This window comes from Schistocerca americana, chromosome X, assembly GCF_021461395.2.
Source record: "Schistocerca americana isolate TAMUIC-IGC-003095 chromosome X, iqSchAmer2.1, whole genome shotgun sequence".
NCBI lineage: Eukaryota > Metazoa > Arthropoda > Insecta > Orthoptera > Acrididae > Schistocerca > Schistocerca americana.
Window position 1 is genome coordinate 44040480 of NC_060130.1, and position 15880 is coordinate 44056359.

At 40.5% G+C, this 15880-nt stretch overlaps 1 protein-coding gene across 1 annotated transcript in view; it reads right to left on the reverse strand.

Annotated features, from left to right (window-relative positions):
• Nucleotides 1-4151: 4151 nt before the first annotated feature.
• LOC124555130 overlaps nt 4152-15880 on the reverse strand; it is a 161898-nt gene continuing 150169 nt past the window's right edge. The window contains exon 8 of the mRNA XM_047128942.1: nt 4152-5229. The gene's annotated coding sequence lies outside the window, so the exon portion shown is untranslated. The remainder of the gene's footprint in view (nt 5230-15880) is intronic.

Here is a 15880-nt window from a genome sequence, read left to right on the forward strand (position 1 = left end):
CCTTTAATTGTTGGTATGTCTGGCCTTCAAAAGTGAAGAAGTTGTGAGTCAGGATGAAGCTGGCTAAGGTAATGAGGAAAGAGGTTTTAGGTAGGGTGGCGGGTGGTCGACGTGAAAGGAAGTGCTCCATCGCAGCGAGGCCCTGGACGTGCGGAATATTTGTGTACAAGGAAGTGGCATCAATGGTTACAAGGATGGTTTCTGGGGGTAACGGATTGGGTAAGGATTCCAGGCATTCGAGAAAGTGGTTGGTGTCTTTGATGAAGGATGGGAGACTGCACGTAATGGGTTGAAGGCGTTGATCTACGTAGGCAGAGATACGTTCTGTGGGGGCTTGGTAACTAGCTACAATGGGACGGCCAGGATGATTGGGTTTGTGAATTTTAGGAAGAAGGTAGAAGGTAGGGGTGCGGGGTGTCGGTGGGGTCAGGAGGTTGATGGAGTCAGGTGAAAGGTTTTGTAGGGGGCCTAAGGTTCTGAGGATTCCCTGAAGCTCCGCCAGGACATCAGGAATGGGATTACCTTGGCAAACTTTGTATGTGGTATTGTATGAAAGCTGACGCAGTCCCTCAGCCACATACTCCCGACGATCAAGTACCACGGTCGTGGAACCCTTGTCCGCCGGAAGAATGATGATGGACCGGTCAGCCTTCAGATCACGGATAGCCTGGGCTTCAGCAGTGGTGATGTTGGGAGTAGGATTAAGGTTTTTTAAGAAGGATTGAGAGGCAAGGCTGGAAGTCAGAAATTCCTGGAAGGTTTGGAGAGGGTGATTTTGAGGAAGAGGAGGTGGGTCCCACTGTGACGGAGGACGGAACTGTTCCAGGCAGGGTTCAATTTTGATAGTGTCTTGGGGAGTTGGATCATTAGGGGTAGGATTAGGATCATTTTTCTTCGTGGCAAAGTGATACTTCCAGCAGAGAGTACGAGTGTAGGACAGTAAATCTTTGACGGGGGCTGTTTGGTTGAATCTGGGAGTGGGGCTGACGGTGAGGCCTTTGGATAGGACAGAGGTTTCAGATTGGGAGAGAGGTTTGGAGGAAAGGTTAACTACTGAATTAGGGTGTTATGGTGCCAGATTGTGTTGCTTGGAATTTTGAGGTTTTGGAGGGAGTGGAGCTGGAAGTGGGAGACTGAGTAGATGGGAGAGACTGGGTTTGTGTGCAATGAGAGGTGGTGGAGGTTTGCTGGAAAGGTTGTGAAGGGTGAGTGAGTTGCCTTTCCGGAGGTGAGAAACCAGGAGATTGGATAGTTTTTTGAGGTGAAGAGTGGCATGCTGCTCTAATTTGCGGTTGGCCTGTAGGAGGATGCTCTGAATAGCCGGTGTGGATGTGGGAGAGGAAAGATTGAGGACTTTTATTAAGGATAGGAGTTGACAGGTGTGTTCATTGGCTGAGTTGATGTGTAGGTGAAGGATTAGGTGGGTGAGGGCAATGGATTGTTCAGTTTGGAACTGGTATAGGGACTGATGGAAAGAAGGGTTGCAGCCAGAGATGGGAACTTTAAGTGTGAGGCCTTTGGGGATTATGCCAAATGTCAGACAAGCCTGAGAAAATAAAATATGCGAGCGTAATCTGGCTAGGGTGAAGGCATGTTTGCGGAGGGAATGTAAATAAAACTTAATGGGGTCGTTGTGGGGGTGTTGTGAGGGTGACATGGTATTAGAAGGTGGAAAGTGTAACATGAGGTTGAAATGAAAATGAAAGATAAAAATATATGGGGAGAGATACGGGTGAACTAGAAAATAACTGGAGATCTGGTATGAAAAAATGCGAAAAAGTGTTGGTTAAGTTGATCCTGTGGTGAACTTGGGTTGCAGTACATTCAGTTACTGTTATTTGCTGTCCTTTTACAAATTATAGCTAAAGATTTCTATTTGTGAATAATGGAAACGAGGAAGGAAGGTCGGATTTAACATCCTGTCAACATCGGGGTCATTAGATATGGAGCACGAGGTCAGATCATGTCAAAGACAGGGAAGGAAATTGGCCGCACTCTCCGATAGGAACTGTCCCGGCATTTCCGTAGAGTGATGTAGGGAAATCGCAGAAAACCTAAATGTGTATGACACAGGATTGAACCGTCAACTTCCCAAATTCGAGTCCAGTGTGCTCACCGTGCACCACCTCGCTCGGTCAAATAGTGGAATAAGATTTGTGTGTGTTGTGTACATAGTTCCGCATAGTTAGCGCGTACACAACTTTCCCACTAGAGCGCGCCCCGCTAAGCACAACAGTGCAGGCGCAGCGTTCGTCCGTCTCCGCACTACGAGATGGCGCTGTCTTAAGAGATGGACCAAATTCTGCTTCCGCCGATCCGCGTATTAATATGTAACGCAGCCAATGAGATTGCTGCTAACGTAGAACCTTTTGTCCTTGCGGATCACACTCGCGCAGTGATACCTGAACGCTCGAGGTATTATAACGAGTGTACAGACCTCCGATTAGTCAGTCTGCATCAGTCTGTACCAGTCTGCATTTGTCTGTACCAGTCAATAGTTAAGTTTCAGTTTGCACCTAATAAGATTATTCATTTATCTTCACGGCTGTGTACAGGAATGTGGCAGACACTTTGGTCTTGGTACGTTAATCTTATTGTCACATGTCTCTGATACTTGACAAAGGAACTTCAGAGTGTCAATTGTAAATAGCATCCAGAACCAAGTTAAGTAGTTTTTAGGCTTGTTATTATTTTAATAAATGTGTGTGAAAATTAATCAAGTTCTGTTTAAAGTTGTTCACCGTCAATCTGCTACTCTAAGCATGCAAGTGGCATTTCTATCGTCTGACCAAACGTCAGAAGATAAACACGCCACGATAGGACCATGAGACATATTGTTGACACTCGCCTACTTCGTTAGAGTGACAAGTCATATAATCTGATGGTGTGTGTACCGAAGGTCTTACAGTACACCCACCACAGTGTGACTGAGGAATTTTAAATAAAACAATAATTGCTATTGGATTATGCTGCTTAGTTTGCCAAAAAATGGTATTCTGTTTTTGGTAACAACGCTTCAACTATAAATGCTAATTACTCTGAAACTAGTTGTGAGCAAAACTCACCACCAGTTTCCCGATATTAGCTGCATCTATAAATACTTTATCTGAAAGCCAGTAATGAGATAGATGTTTACACATGAACAATGATAACAATGTTTTATGTTACTGGTATTTGTAGTCAGCACAGCTTTTAGTAAACTAATTACACTAATGGCTTCTAGGTAACCAGACGAATGTAATGGATAATAAAATTAGCCTGAGCTAATATTGGAGACTTTTGATATTGTGCACACCTGCCATACAAATGATAAGCCAATGATGTTTACACACACACACACACACACACACACACACACACACACACAAAGGAAAGGAAAGGGGGTGGGGCGGGGGATGAGGGAGCTAGTGGCGGGGGAGAAAAATGTAACAGCGTGAAAGAATCCACCTGGTTTGTTTAAAAATGTTACAACGGCACGATATTGAGGGAGTTCTGCAAACAAAACAATCGCCAGTTTCGCCACTGATAGAAGATGCGCGAGACCAGTTCGGGCATCGAGCCTATCCGAGTGCCAGTACGCAGGGTACTGAGTGCCAGCTGGGGCCCGGCTCCCCTCAGGAGAGGATGCAGCCAGTGTACGACATCCTTCCCAGCCAAGTCAGTGCACGCATCCAGGCCAGAGTGGGGGCGACATCGTACTGGTTAAGTGGGCTCGTACTGCCAAGATTTTGTAAATTTGACTCCATTCTGTAATCATTCCTACATCACATACCCTCTCAACTTGTGAAGTTTCATTTCTTTTCCTCCTCCCCTTCTGGGTATTTCTTTCTTTCCTTCCCCCCCCCCTCCCCCCGCCCCCCCCCCCCTCTCTCGGACATGAACTATGAACTCATTACTTTAAAGAAGATTTTCTGATGAGACAGATGTACAGAGACATAAATTAAGCACAGCCGATCACATCTTATAACTCAAGGGGTACGTTGCTCTGAATGGAACGTGATATCGCCAAGTTTAAAAATGTTAATTAGTAGTAACCTGATAAATACCTGTATAATTGACACTTAAAATAATAGGGTATCTGGTGCTAATCTATTATTGTTTCACTAGTTCATAAAAACTGACAAAAGTTTCTAACTTCAGATTACCACAAAGAGAACATTTATTTTGATGAAACTTGCACATAATACAAATAAAAAGTGAATAAATAAGCAAGAAAATTTTTTTTGGATAAACAGATAACAAATATTTCATAACTATTTTAAATTAATTACTGTACACAATAATACATGCTAGTCCAGCCAGTGATATTTAAGAATGGCTACCTCATCAGTCTTGCCACTTTATCTCGTAAAGAAAAAGTTGTTTCAAATCCACTGTCATTACGACGAGAAACCGAGCGTCATTGCAGATCGTTAAAGCCAGAATTCAAACACTATTGCAGATGGTTAAACAATGGAAACTTCAGGCTGGAATATCAACAATTTTAAGAAAAGGATTGGCAGTCAGGCACAACTAAAAGACTGTTACACATTACCGCTTTCTGTCAGAGCCTCCTTCGGCAAAGAAAATACGAGTACGTTCGCACGAGCGAACACGGCCAGAAGCTAGAATGTATAACAGTCTATTCGTTGTACTTGTCTGCTAATCAGTGTAAAGATGACCCACTGAGTTGCACACTATCCTTTTCCTAATATTACTGTAAATAATTTATGTTCTTTCTACACACTTCCATAATTACTTGTAATTACCCTGTTTCAAAACAGTTTCCACCAATGTTAATGTGACGTTACACCCAAAATAAATATTTTCGACCTGACAGCCTGCAGCAGTCCACTACGACACACAGTCTAGTAACAAAAGTTGAGAAGTATTAAATTTTGGCCCAGTTACAATATTCCAGCTGAGATGCAATCAGTATTTAAAATTAGTTCCCTATAAATATCATATCAGTTTTATATATTCTCTAGAAAGAGAACAGATATACTGCTTTAATCCTAGACATCGTTATCTTTAACTATCACTGCAACTCTCCAGTCATCCACTGGTTCCTCTGCACTGCGAAGCAACACATTCTCCTCCTCTTCAAGTTCTGCACCACTCTCGTTATCGGACACGTAGAAAGCCGGTTACAAAGGTCGAATGACGCCGTGGATTTTAAGACCGGGCATCTGCTTGGCCAGCCCTTCTACGGCCTTCGGGTCACCTTGACACTCTTTGACTCCCAGCTCCCTGTGATAAGAATGAAAACACTGCTTTTACTGTGACAACGTGGCCATCCAATGGAGTTACCTCTATATTGTGCATGTTTGAACAACAGAAAATTTAATTATATACATGGAGGCTCATATTTATCTCAGAGAAAACAATGAGAAAAGAATCTAAAAGGAAGTGACATACTGGGATACGAGGTAGGAAAGGGTGCAGGGGGCGGGGGGGTAGGTAACAAGAGGAGAGTGGCAGTACGCACAGGGAAGGAGCAGTTCCAGAGCGAGAGGGGCTGAACGAGGCAAGGGGGTAAATGGCTGCAGGAAATACAAGTGTAACATTAGTTTGGCGAACAACTTCATAGCGTTTTTGTTTTGCTTATCGGTAATCCAGTCGCTACGGGTTTATTTAGCGATTATCAGTTTTTCTTTGTAGTTTGCTGTTGCTACTTGCATTCACATATTGCCATTTTGTCATTTTGAGATAGTGAGTAGAGTAGAAAACTGAGGGCCGAGTGGCGAAATCTGAACTTTTCGGACAGCAGTGGAGGTGGCCAGAAACATCGGGATAATGCCAATGGACAGAGCGTAACAAGAAAATTGTTTTTTCATTTTAAGAAGTATTGTTTCGACATTAGTGACTGCCTGAAATCGGGAAGACCTTCGGGGCTTGACGAAGATAGTTTAAATGCATTAATCCACACTCGTCCGTGTCAGTGTGCTTGAGAACTGGCAAATGTGATGAACTGTGATCGTTCCACCATTGTGCAACATTTGCACGCAATGGGGAAGGTTCAAAAATTGGGCAAATGGGTACCGCACACTCTAAACCGAAATCATAAAAATGAACAGGTGGCCGTACTTGCACCTATTCTCGCTCGTCGTGAACCGACTCGTGAACACCTCCGACCGATCCTTACGGGTGACGAGAAATGGTGTCTTTATGCTAACATTAGGAAAAGAAAGGAATGGTTAAGGCCCAAACAAATTAGCAACTGTCCGTACAAAGACTTGCACGTATTCACAAAAGATAATGTAATGCATCTGATGGAACAGTGATGGTGGGGCGTGCCTCGAATTGCTTCCCTTGGGTGTAACCGTCACTGCTGATATTTATTGTTACGAGCTGAGACATCTCACAGACACAGTCTGAGAACAACGACCAGGAAGACTGCGTGAAGCGATGCTACTCCACGATAATGCTAGACTGCATTTTGCATCACTGACAAAAAACACTACATAGGAGTTGGGTAGGGAAGTCATTCCACACCCACCTTATTCACCTGATCTTGTACCCTAAAATTTTCATCCTTCTGCTTTTCATCAAACAACCTTCAAGGAAATTCAATTCGACATGAAAATGTGCTCCGAAAGTGGCTCGACGAGTTCTTCGTCTCGAAAGAACGATTTCTAGTCGTAGAATCAAAAATTTACACCAGCATTGGCAGACTGTTGTAAACAGTGAAGGAGAATATATTACTGATGACTAAAGTCTCTGTTATGAGTATCTATTGTGTTTATTAAACTTATGGAAAAACACTATGAACTTATATACCAATCATTATGCACTAAAAAATAAGATTCAAGGGCTGGAAATGAGATTCCTATGAATGGTGAAAGGATACGCAAAAATAGACAAAATAAAAATGCATATTACAAAAACAGTTCAAAGTTGAATAAAAAAATGATAAGATATATGAATTTAGAATTAAATGGAAGGACCATCTGGAAAGAGTACCCGAGTGATGACGACCGTTACAAGCTGTGCAGTACGAACCACACACAAAAGTGGAAAAAGACGTAAGAAAGTGGAGAGCATTGAGATTCTGCATCCAACTTGTTTTAAGCTGACAGGTATGGTGTAACAGTGTCTATTATAATAGGAGCCCAGAAGAAGGTCAATGTATCTCACGGCACTGGATTTCTAAGTAGAGCTTTCAATTTGCACAGACCGTGTTGTGGCGACAAAAATGTATGATATGTGCTTTATTGGAGGAAAACTGGGAGCCGTGCTACAGGTCCCAAGAAAGGGCTCTCTGTATGACACCTTGAAGTTGACGTTCAGCTAAGGCCACGGACTCATAGCCGTACCACAAGCAAAAGTCGTCATATAAGGAGTCTATAATTTTCAGTGCAATTTTTTGAAAGATTTCTTGTAGCCTTTGGCTGTCATTCTTTTTATTTCCTGTACGATTGTACAATTTTGGCTTTAGGCCATTTTCAGGTATTATTAAAAAAGTAACAGATCAGATTGGTAAGATTTTACAGAAACATGACATCAGACCGGTCTTTACACCAACAAAGAAAATAAGTCAAGTGCTGCAATCTGCGAAGGATAAACACCCTCCTGTGTTGACATGTGGTGTATACAAAATTCTGTGTATGTGTGGTAAAGTTTATATTGGAACTACCAAGAGGAGTGTAAATACATGGCTAAAAGAGCACAAAAGTCTCTGCTATAGCTGATTTCTCTATTTTTCCTATCGGCAGAGCATGCTCTTCAGTCAGGAAACCACGAAGTGAAGTTTTCTGAAACAGAAATTTTATTTACAACGTCAAATTATTATCCACAGTTATGTAGAGAAGCCATTGAAATTTATAAGCATCAGGATGATTTTAACAGAAAAGAGGAGGCAATGAAACTTAGTGATATATGGACAGTAGCTCTGCAGAATCGCTAGACAACTTTATCTTTGACAAGATGACAATCGATAGTTAAGTTTTATCTTTGACAAGGATTATCTCTGCTAATCACGTGTTACTTCGACCACGCCCCCTTTCCTACAGTATATATGTCACTCTCGGACGTCCGACCAGTCAGTCGGCAAGACTCGGCAGAGGACTGCCTCTGAAGATGTCCAGCACAGTCCTGGACAAAACGTCAGGAACAGAAGAGTTTCTCAGACCACGACCTCACATCCCAAAAGGTTTACCAGCAGCCGTTTTCAAGTATTTAATGGATGATTTTTTAGTAGCAGATTATGTCATATGAGTCATTGCTTCTATGACATTACGTTATGTTCATAAAATAAATCTGAAGTGTTCACGCTATTTTAGGAGCGTGTTACTTTCAAGTAGTTGCAAAAGGAAACAAGACTATACAATAAGCTACCTACAAACATTAAAACAATAAAAGACATTTCAAGATTTAAAACTGCTGTCCATAATATCTATTGCAAAAATGTTATTATAGTATAAATGAATATCTTGAAACATAAAAATTTATTGCCAAATACCTAAAAAGAAAAAAGATAATTATTTGCGTTAAATATAATGTATGGAAGCTGAACCTTCAGTTGTAATAATATGAAGGCTAAAACAATTTAAATACTGTTATATGATTTAAAAACATGTATTGTAAATCACAATGATCTGTCCAATATTGTACAGTATACCTTGTACAACAAATGATCAAAAGGACCAATAAAAATGTTATGTAATGTAACTGCTCAAAAGTAACATGCTCCTAAAATAGCATGAACACATTGGATTTATTTTATGAGCATAACATGATGTCACAGGAACAACGATGTGAATGACATAATCTGCTACTAAAAAATCATGCATAAAAATACTTGAAAATGGCCTAAGGCCGAAATTGTACAATCGTACAGGAAATAAATAGAATGGCAGCTGAAGGCCTCAAGACATCTTAAAAGAAAAAAAAATAAGGAGTATGTGTAGCCACTGGACTCGCAGATTCCCGAAGCTTGAAATCAGAGCCATGGGATCGAGTTACAGTGACACCAGGTGGTATCATATGCTTCATGTGAGTGGAAAAAGATGCAGATAAAATGAAGGTGGTAGCAGCTGAGAAGGGAGTGAAACAGGGTTGCAGCTATCATAATATTATTCAGTGAAAATGTTGGGAAGCTGTGACAGATATGGACAAAAAATTTGGAAAGGGTTTTGAAGTTCAGCGATAAGAAATATTTTTTCTTGGAGGTACGTTTTGTCTTTGCAACTAAATGAAAGGCAGTTTGTTTTTTGCCATATGCGTTTCACTTCTTTCATTTATGAAGCATCTTTAGTGGCCTGAAATACATATTTGTTTTTATATCTATGATAAAAATGCATTAGGTAGTAGTCCAAATATGTTACTATGTTATGTTTTCTTATGTTTTTCTCTTGTTTTTCCGATTAGAAACAACATTTATAGCACTAGTTTCATGAGGTTAAATTATCATTTGGTGTTACTTATGATTTCCATTGATGCTAGTTCATATGTGTGGTCCTGGAGATGTGTTCGCTTGTTCCCCATAATCCAGATGGCGGATTTCTGTTATTTTTTCACCCACCTTTATTGCAACAACTCACTTGCACTTTCACTATGTGTTCACCATGTGGTGTTTACCACGGGTAATGCCAATTGTCGCTGTGTGCTTATCTTTCGTCTTTTGTTTATGTTGTGTGTGTGGCTTGATATTTTTCATTTGTTTTGTGTGTGTGTGTGTGTGTGTGTGTGTGTGTGTGTGTGTGTGAGAGAGAGAGAGAGAGAGAGAGAGAGAGAGAGAGAGAGAGAGATGTTCCACATCTCTGTTATTGTTTTAATGACTGATCTGTGAGTAACTGCTTTTATTGATTTTCTCATTAAGTACTTCCTTATTCATTGCAAGGACTCTTTGTATATGAAAGTTTTCCTGTAATGTCTGGAGTTTTTTTGTTGTAGTTGTTCACCTTAATAATTTTCATGTCCTGTTCCATGTTGGATAGTTCATGCCCTTGTTTTATCAGGTATCCAGCAGAGGTAGAATTGCTATTCTTATATTTCCAACTTCTTACAAGTTCTTTATACCTTGTTTTGAGGGGGACTGATGACCTTAGCTGTTTAGTCCCCCTTAAACATCCCAACAACCACCACCGCCACCTTGTTTTGAAATTCCCACCTGTCATCACCAGATATACTGGTTCATGTTCTTGGCATTCTAACTAGTATATTCCTGTGTTCAAAAAGATTTCGGGCTTGCAGCCAGTCGTCATAAACTTCACTGCACGATATTTCGACTGTACAACTGCCAACCATCTTCAGGTGAGCCGAACGAGGACTGACAAAGACGTTCTCAACTCCAGCTTATATAGTGCACTGATAGTAATGCTGCGCATGCGTTGCAGTCGCAGAGACAGATAGGGCCACACCTCCCAGTGGCAGCGCCCTCGCTGGTGGAATTGCAATACTCAGCTGCCGTGGGTATTGTCACTGGCCGCAGCTATCGAACTCTTCTGGGGTCTTCGTCTCGAGCAAATTTCGGAGACGATGGGATTCCATGCATTATTCAATTGGTAACCACTGTCACGGTTCATTAGATTTCCCGCAATGCGTATTTCCACTGATTCTTTGATAATGGAGTCCAAAAAGTTTTTGGAGTGGCCAAAATCGAAGTTTTGTAGTACTCCATTGAATGTCCATTAGAAATACAATGTTCCGCAACTGCAGACTTACTGGCTTGCAGTAGGTGAGTGCATCGTTGTTGTTCTGTACAACACTCTTCCACTGTACGCATTGTCTGTCCTATTTAGGCCATACCACATTAACATGGTATTATGTAAATTCCCGCCTTCCGCAGTGACAAATCATCCTTCATCCATCCCAGCAAATCCGAAATCGTAGAAGGCGGACAAAAAACCACTTTCACATGAAAATGATTAAGAATCCTTGCTATCTTGAAGGAGATATTTCCGACAAAGGGAAGAAAAGCTAGGGACTTGGCTGGGACGTTCTCCTCTTTATCCACTTCCCGGTTCCTGGCTCTAGTTGAGAAGGCCCTGTTAATTTGCCGGGTCAAGCACCCATTGTCTCTGAACACCATCCTCTAATGTGCCAGTTCCATAGGCAAATTCTCTGCATCTGACACCGTGTGTGCCCTGTGTACAAGGGTTTTAAGTACACTCACAGTCTGGGATGGGTGATGGCAACTTGATGAATGCAAATACAAATCAGTGTGAGTGGGCTTCCGATAGACAGAATGTCCCACAGTGCCGTCGCTCTTCTGTTTAACCAAAACATCCAGGAATGGAAGGCAGCCATCTTTCTCTAGTTCCATAGTAAATCGAATATTCTCATGGATGGAGTTAAGATGATGAAAAAACTCCATTAACTTTTCTTCTCTGTGGGGCCACACTTTGAAAGTGTCATCGACATAGCTCCAAAAAACAGTTGGTTTACAGACCGCTGATTCAAGTGCTCTCTCCTCAAAATCCTCCATAAGGAGGTTAGCCACCAGAGGAGACAGAGGGCTGCCCATGGTGACACCGTCAGACTGTTCATAATATTCCTGGTTAAACATAAAATAAGTTGAGGAAAGAGTACTGCTTTGTTTCAACATAATGTCTGATTCAAACTGTTGACCAATTAGAATCAAGGAATCTGCAAGAGGTACTTTTGTGAAAAGGGAAATTACATCAAAACTCACTAGAAGATCCGAACTACTTAAGGGGGGTAGGACGTCAAACGAGCTGACTTTGAGCAGGAGAGGCACCACAGGACATTTTAATTTCCACTGTCTATACTTTTACAAGTAAATTCATAAAACTTTGTCAGCACGACCAGGAAGGATTCAGGATTCACACTCGTAGCAGCGGAAGTTCAAAAACATGACAAAATAATTTTTTTTACATGTGAAATTTCATCATTTTTCCACTTACTATTGGCTGCATTTGTTGCTATAGGTACACTTTTCTTCATAAGTAAGAGAGACTGTTCGATGAATTTTGCACAGCATACAAACCGTACTTACAGCTGTCTGAAACTCTAGAATCTATTTAATTTTTGAAAAAATGAATGAGCTGTTATGTTTTATACTTTATGTTTAGAAAAAAAATTAAATTTTGTAGTTAATTATCTCAATTTTTACCACAGCTTTTAATAGATTTGGAAAATTCTAGAGTTTCATACACCTGTAAGTATGGTTTGTATGCTGTGCAAAGTTCATCAAAGAATCTCTCTTACTTGTGAAGAAAAATGTACCTACAGCAACAAATGCAGCCAACAGTAAGCGAAAAAATGATGAAATTTCATACCTAAAAAAAAATCATTTTGTTATATTTTTGCACTTCCACTGCTATGATTGTGAATACTGAATCCTTCCTGGTCATGCTGACAAAGTTTTATGACTTTATTTGTAAAAGTATAGACAGCAGAAAATAAAATGTCCTGTGGTGCCTCTCCTGCTCCAAGTCGGCCCGTCTGACGTCCTACCCCACCTTAAGTGGAGAGCCCCCAGTCTATTAATAAAATCAGCAGAGTTCCGTATATAGTGTGAACATTTGCCAACAAATGGTCTCAACAAAGAAGCTAGATGTTTGGCTAAATCATATGTGGGTGCGTCAATATTACTGACTATAGGCCGTAAAGGCAGACCTTCTTTATGCACTTTAGGAAGAGCATACAGTCTCGGTGGTACACTCCTTGGTATATATCTGGTTTGTCTGTTGTTGTTTGTAAATGTGACAGGAATGGGTATCTCATTCCATAAGCAATGTGTAATCCCTGTTTCTCTAGTGTATTTGTTATTCTGTGTGTATATTAAATTGCGCCATTTCTTTCTGTTAGTTATGTCTGTTAGTTTGTGTTTCTGTGTGTGTTGTAGTGTCTATGGCATTTTTAGGTGTTTGTGTTCTCTGCTTGTTTTCATTTTTCTTTAGTTATATTTTGATTTTGGGGTTGAGTCTTTTGCACTATATGGATTTTACAAACATTGTTTGGCAATTAGTTGTATGGTTGTAATTCTTTTTCATGGTTTTCTTGGCTGAGTGGTATATGTCATAGGGCTGATAATTTTTTATTTTACTGATAGTTGGTTGAAGCATGTGTAATTGTATCTGTGGCTCTTCGCTTTCTGAATATGTCAAATGTGTGCCTACTGCTGTCTCTCTTTATTGTTATATCCACGAAATGTATTTGATTTTGTGTTTCTTTTTCCATGGTGAATTGAATTTATTTATTTATTTTCATGCTGTTTATGTCTGTATGAAGTTTATCTATTTACTCTGTTGGTTGATTCACCCTACAGGTTATGACATCCACAGATTTGTTGCTGTTGTTGTGGTCTTCAGTCCAGACACTGGTTTGATGCAGCTCTCCATGCTACTCTATCCTGTGCAAGCTTCTTCATCTCCCAGTACCTACTGCAACCTACATCCTTCTGAATCTGCTAAGTGTGTTCATCTCTTGGTCTCCCTCTACGATTTTTACCCTCCACGCTGCCCTCCAATGCTAAATTTGTGATCCCTTGATGCCTCAGAACATGTCCTACTAACCGATCCCTTCTTCTGGTCAAGTTGTGCCACAAACTCCTCTTCTCCTTAATTCTGTTCAATACTTCATCATTAGTTATGTGATCTACCGATCTAATCTTCAGCATTCTTCTGTAGCACCACATTTCGAAAGCTTCTATTCTCTTCTTGTACAAACTATTTATAAACGACTTCCTGACACTTAAACCAATACTTGATGTTAACGAATTTCTCTTCTTCAGAAATGCTTTCCTTGCCATTGCCAGTCTGCTGATGGTCGAAGTAGAGAAGATATAAAATGTAGTTATTTTGCCCCTCAAATAGCAAAACTCATTTACTACTTTAAGTGTCTCACTTCCTAATCTAATTCCTTCAACATAACCCGACTTAATTCAACTACATTCCATTATCCTCGTTTTGCTTTTGTTGATGTTCATCTTATATCCTCCTTTCAAGGCACTGTCCATTCCGTTCAACTGCTCTTCCAAGTCCTTTGAGGTTTGCCGATGTCATTGTAATTCTATCAGAGACAGCAAAGTTTTTATTTCTTCTCCGTGAATTTTAATACCTACTCCGAATTTTTCTTTTGTTTCCTTCACTGCTTGCTCAATATACAGATTAAACAACATCGGGGAGAGGCTACAACCCTGTCTCACTCCCTTCCCAACTACTGCTTCCCTTTCATGTCCCTCGACTCTTATAACTGCCATCTGGTTTCTGTACAAATTGTAAATAGCCTTTCGTTCCCTGTATTTTACCCCTGCCACCTGTACCAGTAAACAATTATGTGTCATTTCCTTATGATGTTTTTATCAAAGAATGTGTTTTCTATGTGGCTGATAAATATGTTTGCCAATGTTTCTGATACTGACGATCACACTGGAAGGCCATCTTTTTGTAAGTAAAATTCCTTTTCAAACTGGAAGTAATTTTTGGATGTGATTGCTTGAAGGGTTTTGGTCTTTTCATTTCTGCCGGTAGTTTGTTAAATGTCAGTAGATTTTCTTCAATTAGTTTTATTGTGTCTGCACTGGGTATCAAGTTGTACATATTCTCTTTGTTGAAAATTATGAGAGGTGCTGTTTGTGATATGTGTAAGTCTTTTATTTGTGTTATGCACTCATTTGTGTGTTTCACTGTTCTGCTGCTCTTCATTTCATATTGCTGTGTTACAATTTTTTCATGTGTTTTGGCACATGGTAGGTAGTGCATTCATCAAGTTGATAATGGCCCTCACTGGAATAAGGGGTTTGTGAACCTCAGGTCAGCCTCTGAGTGTTGGAGATTTTGGGTTCTATTGTGTGATGTGTTGTTTTTGTTTACCTGTGAGTATGTGTTTGATGTCTTTGAAATTGTTTGTTATGTGTGTCAGGAAATGTGCTGCTGGATTGGATTTCAGTTTTCTGATATTGTTCAAGGAGATGATGTTGTGGCGTAACAAGCTTGCTATGCCACACTGGGAAGGGAGCCGAAAGAAAGGCACGCGTACACACACGCCGACCGGCGTCAAGTCTGGAACAGGATAACTATTGAATGGTAGCAAGAAAAGTACGTAGCTGCTTTATACTTAACTTTTATTCTTTGATGAATACAGCGTTCTTCTTGAGACATTTATACGATAACTCTCAAACTAGGTAAGGCTAATGGCGCCTTGCTAGGTCGTAGCCATGGACTCAGCAGAAGGCTATTCTAACTGTCTCTCGGCAAATGAGAGGAAGGCTTTGTCCGTATTGTCGCTAGCAATGTCGTCCGTACAACTGGGGCGAGTGCTATATCGTATCTCGAGACCTGCCTTGTGGTGGCGCTAGGTCTGCGATCACACAGTGGCGACACGCGGGTCAGACTTGTACTAAATGGACCGCGGCCGATTTAAGCTACCATCTAGCAAGTGTGGTGTCTGGCGGTGACACCACAGATGAAATCTTTGATTTTTTTTCTATATATTGCTCTTCATTGATCAGTACTGTGCTGCTCCCTTTATGAGCTCTTCTGACGATGCTTTAATTTAATTTCATTTTATTATCTACCTGTCAATCATTTATACGAATATGATGTTATTAAGGTGTAGCTTTCCTGTTAATTTCTTAGTTGTGTTGTTTTCTGTTTGAAGTTTGTTGGCGACATTTTAATTCTGACAGAGAAAAGGTTTGCTGCTGACATTATAATCCTGTCAGAGGGACCATATGACTCGGAAAAGCAGTTTAACAGGATGGCTACTGTCTTGGAAAGAGATTATAAGATGAACATCAACAAAAGTAAAATGAGGGTAATGGCATGTAGTCAAATTAAATCAGGCAGTACTGAGAGAATCAGATTCAGAAATGAGATACTAAACGCGTGAATGAGTTTTGCTATTTGAGCAGCAAAATAAATGATGCTGGTTAAAGTAGAGAAGACGTGAAGCAGCAAGTGAAAATATGAAGAAAATCACTTCTGAAAAAGAG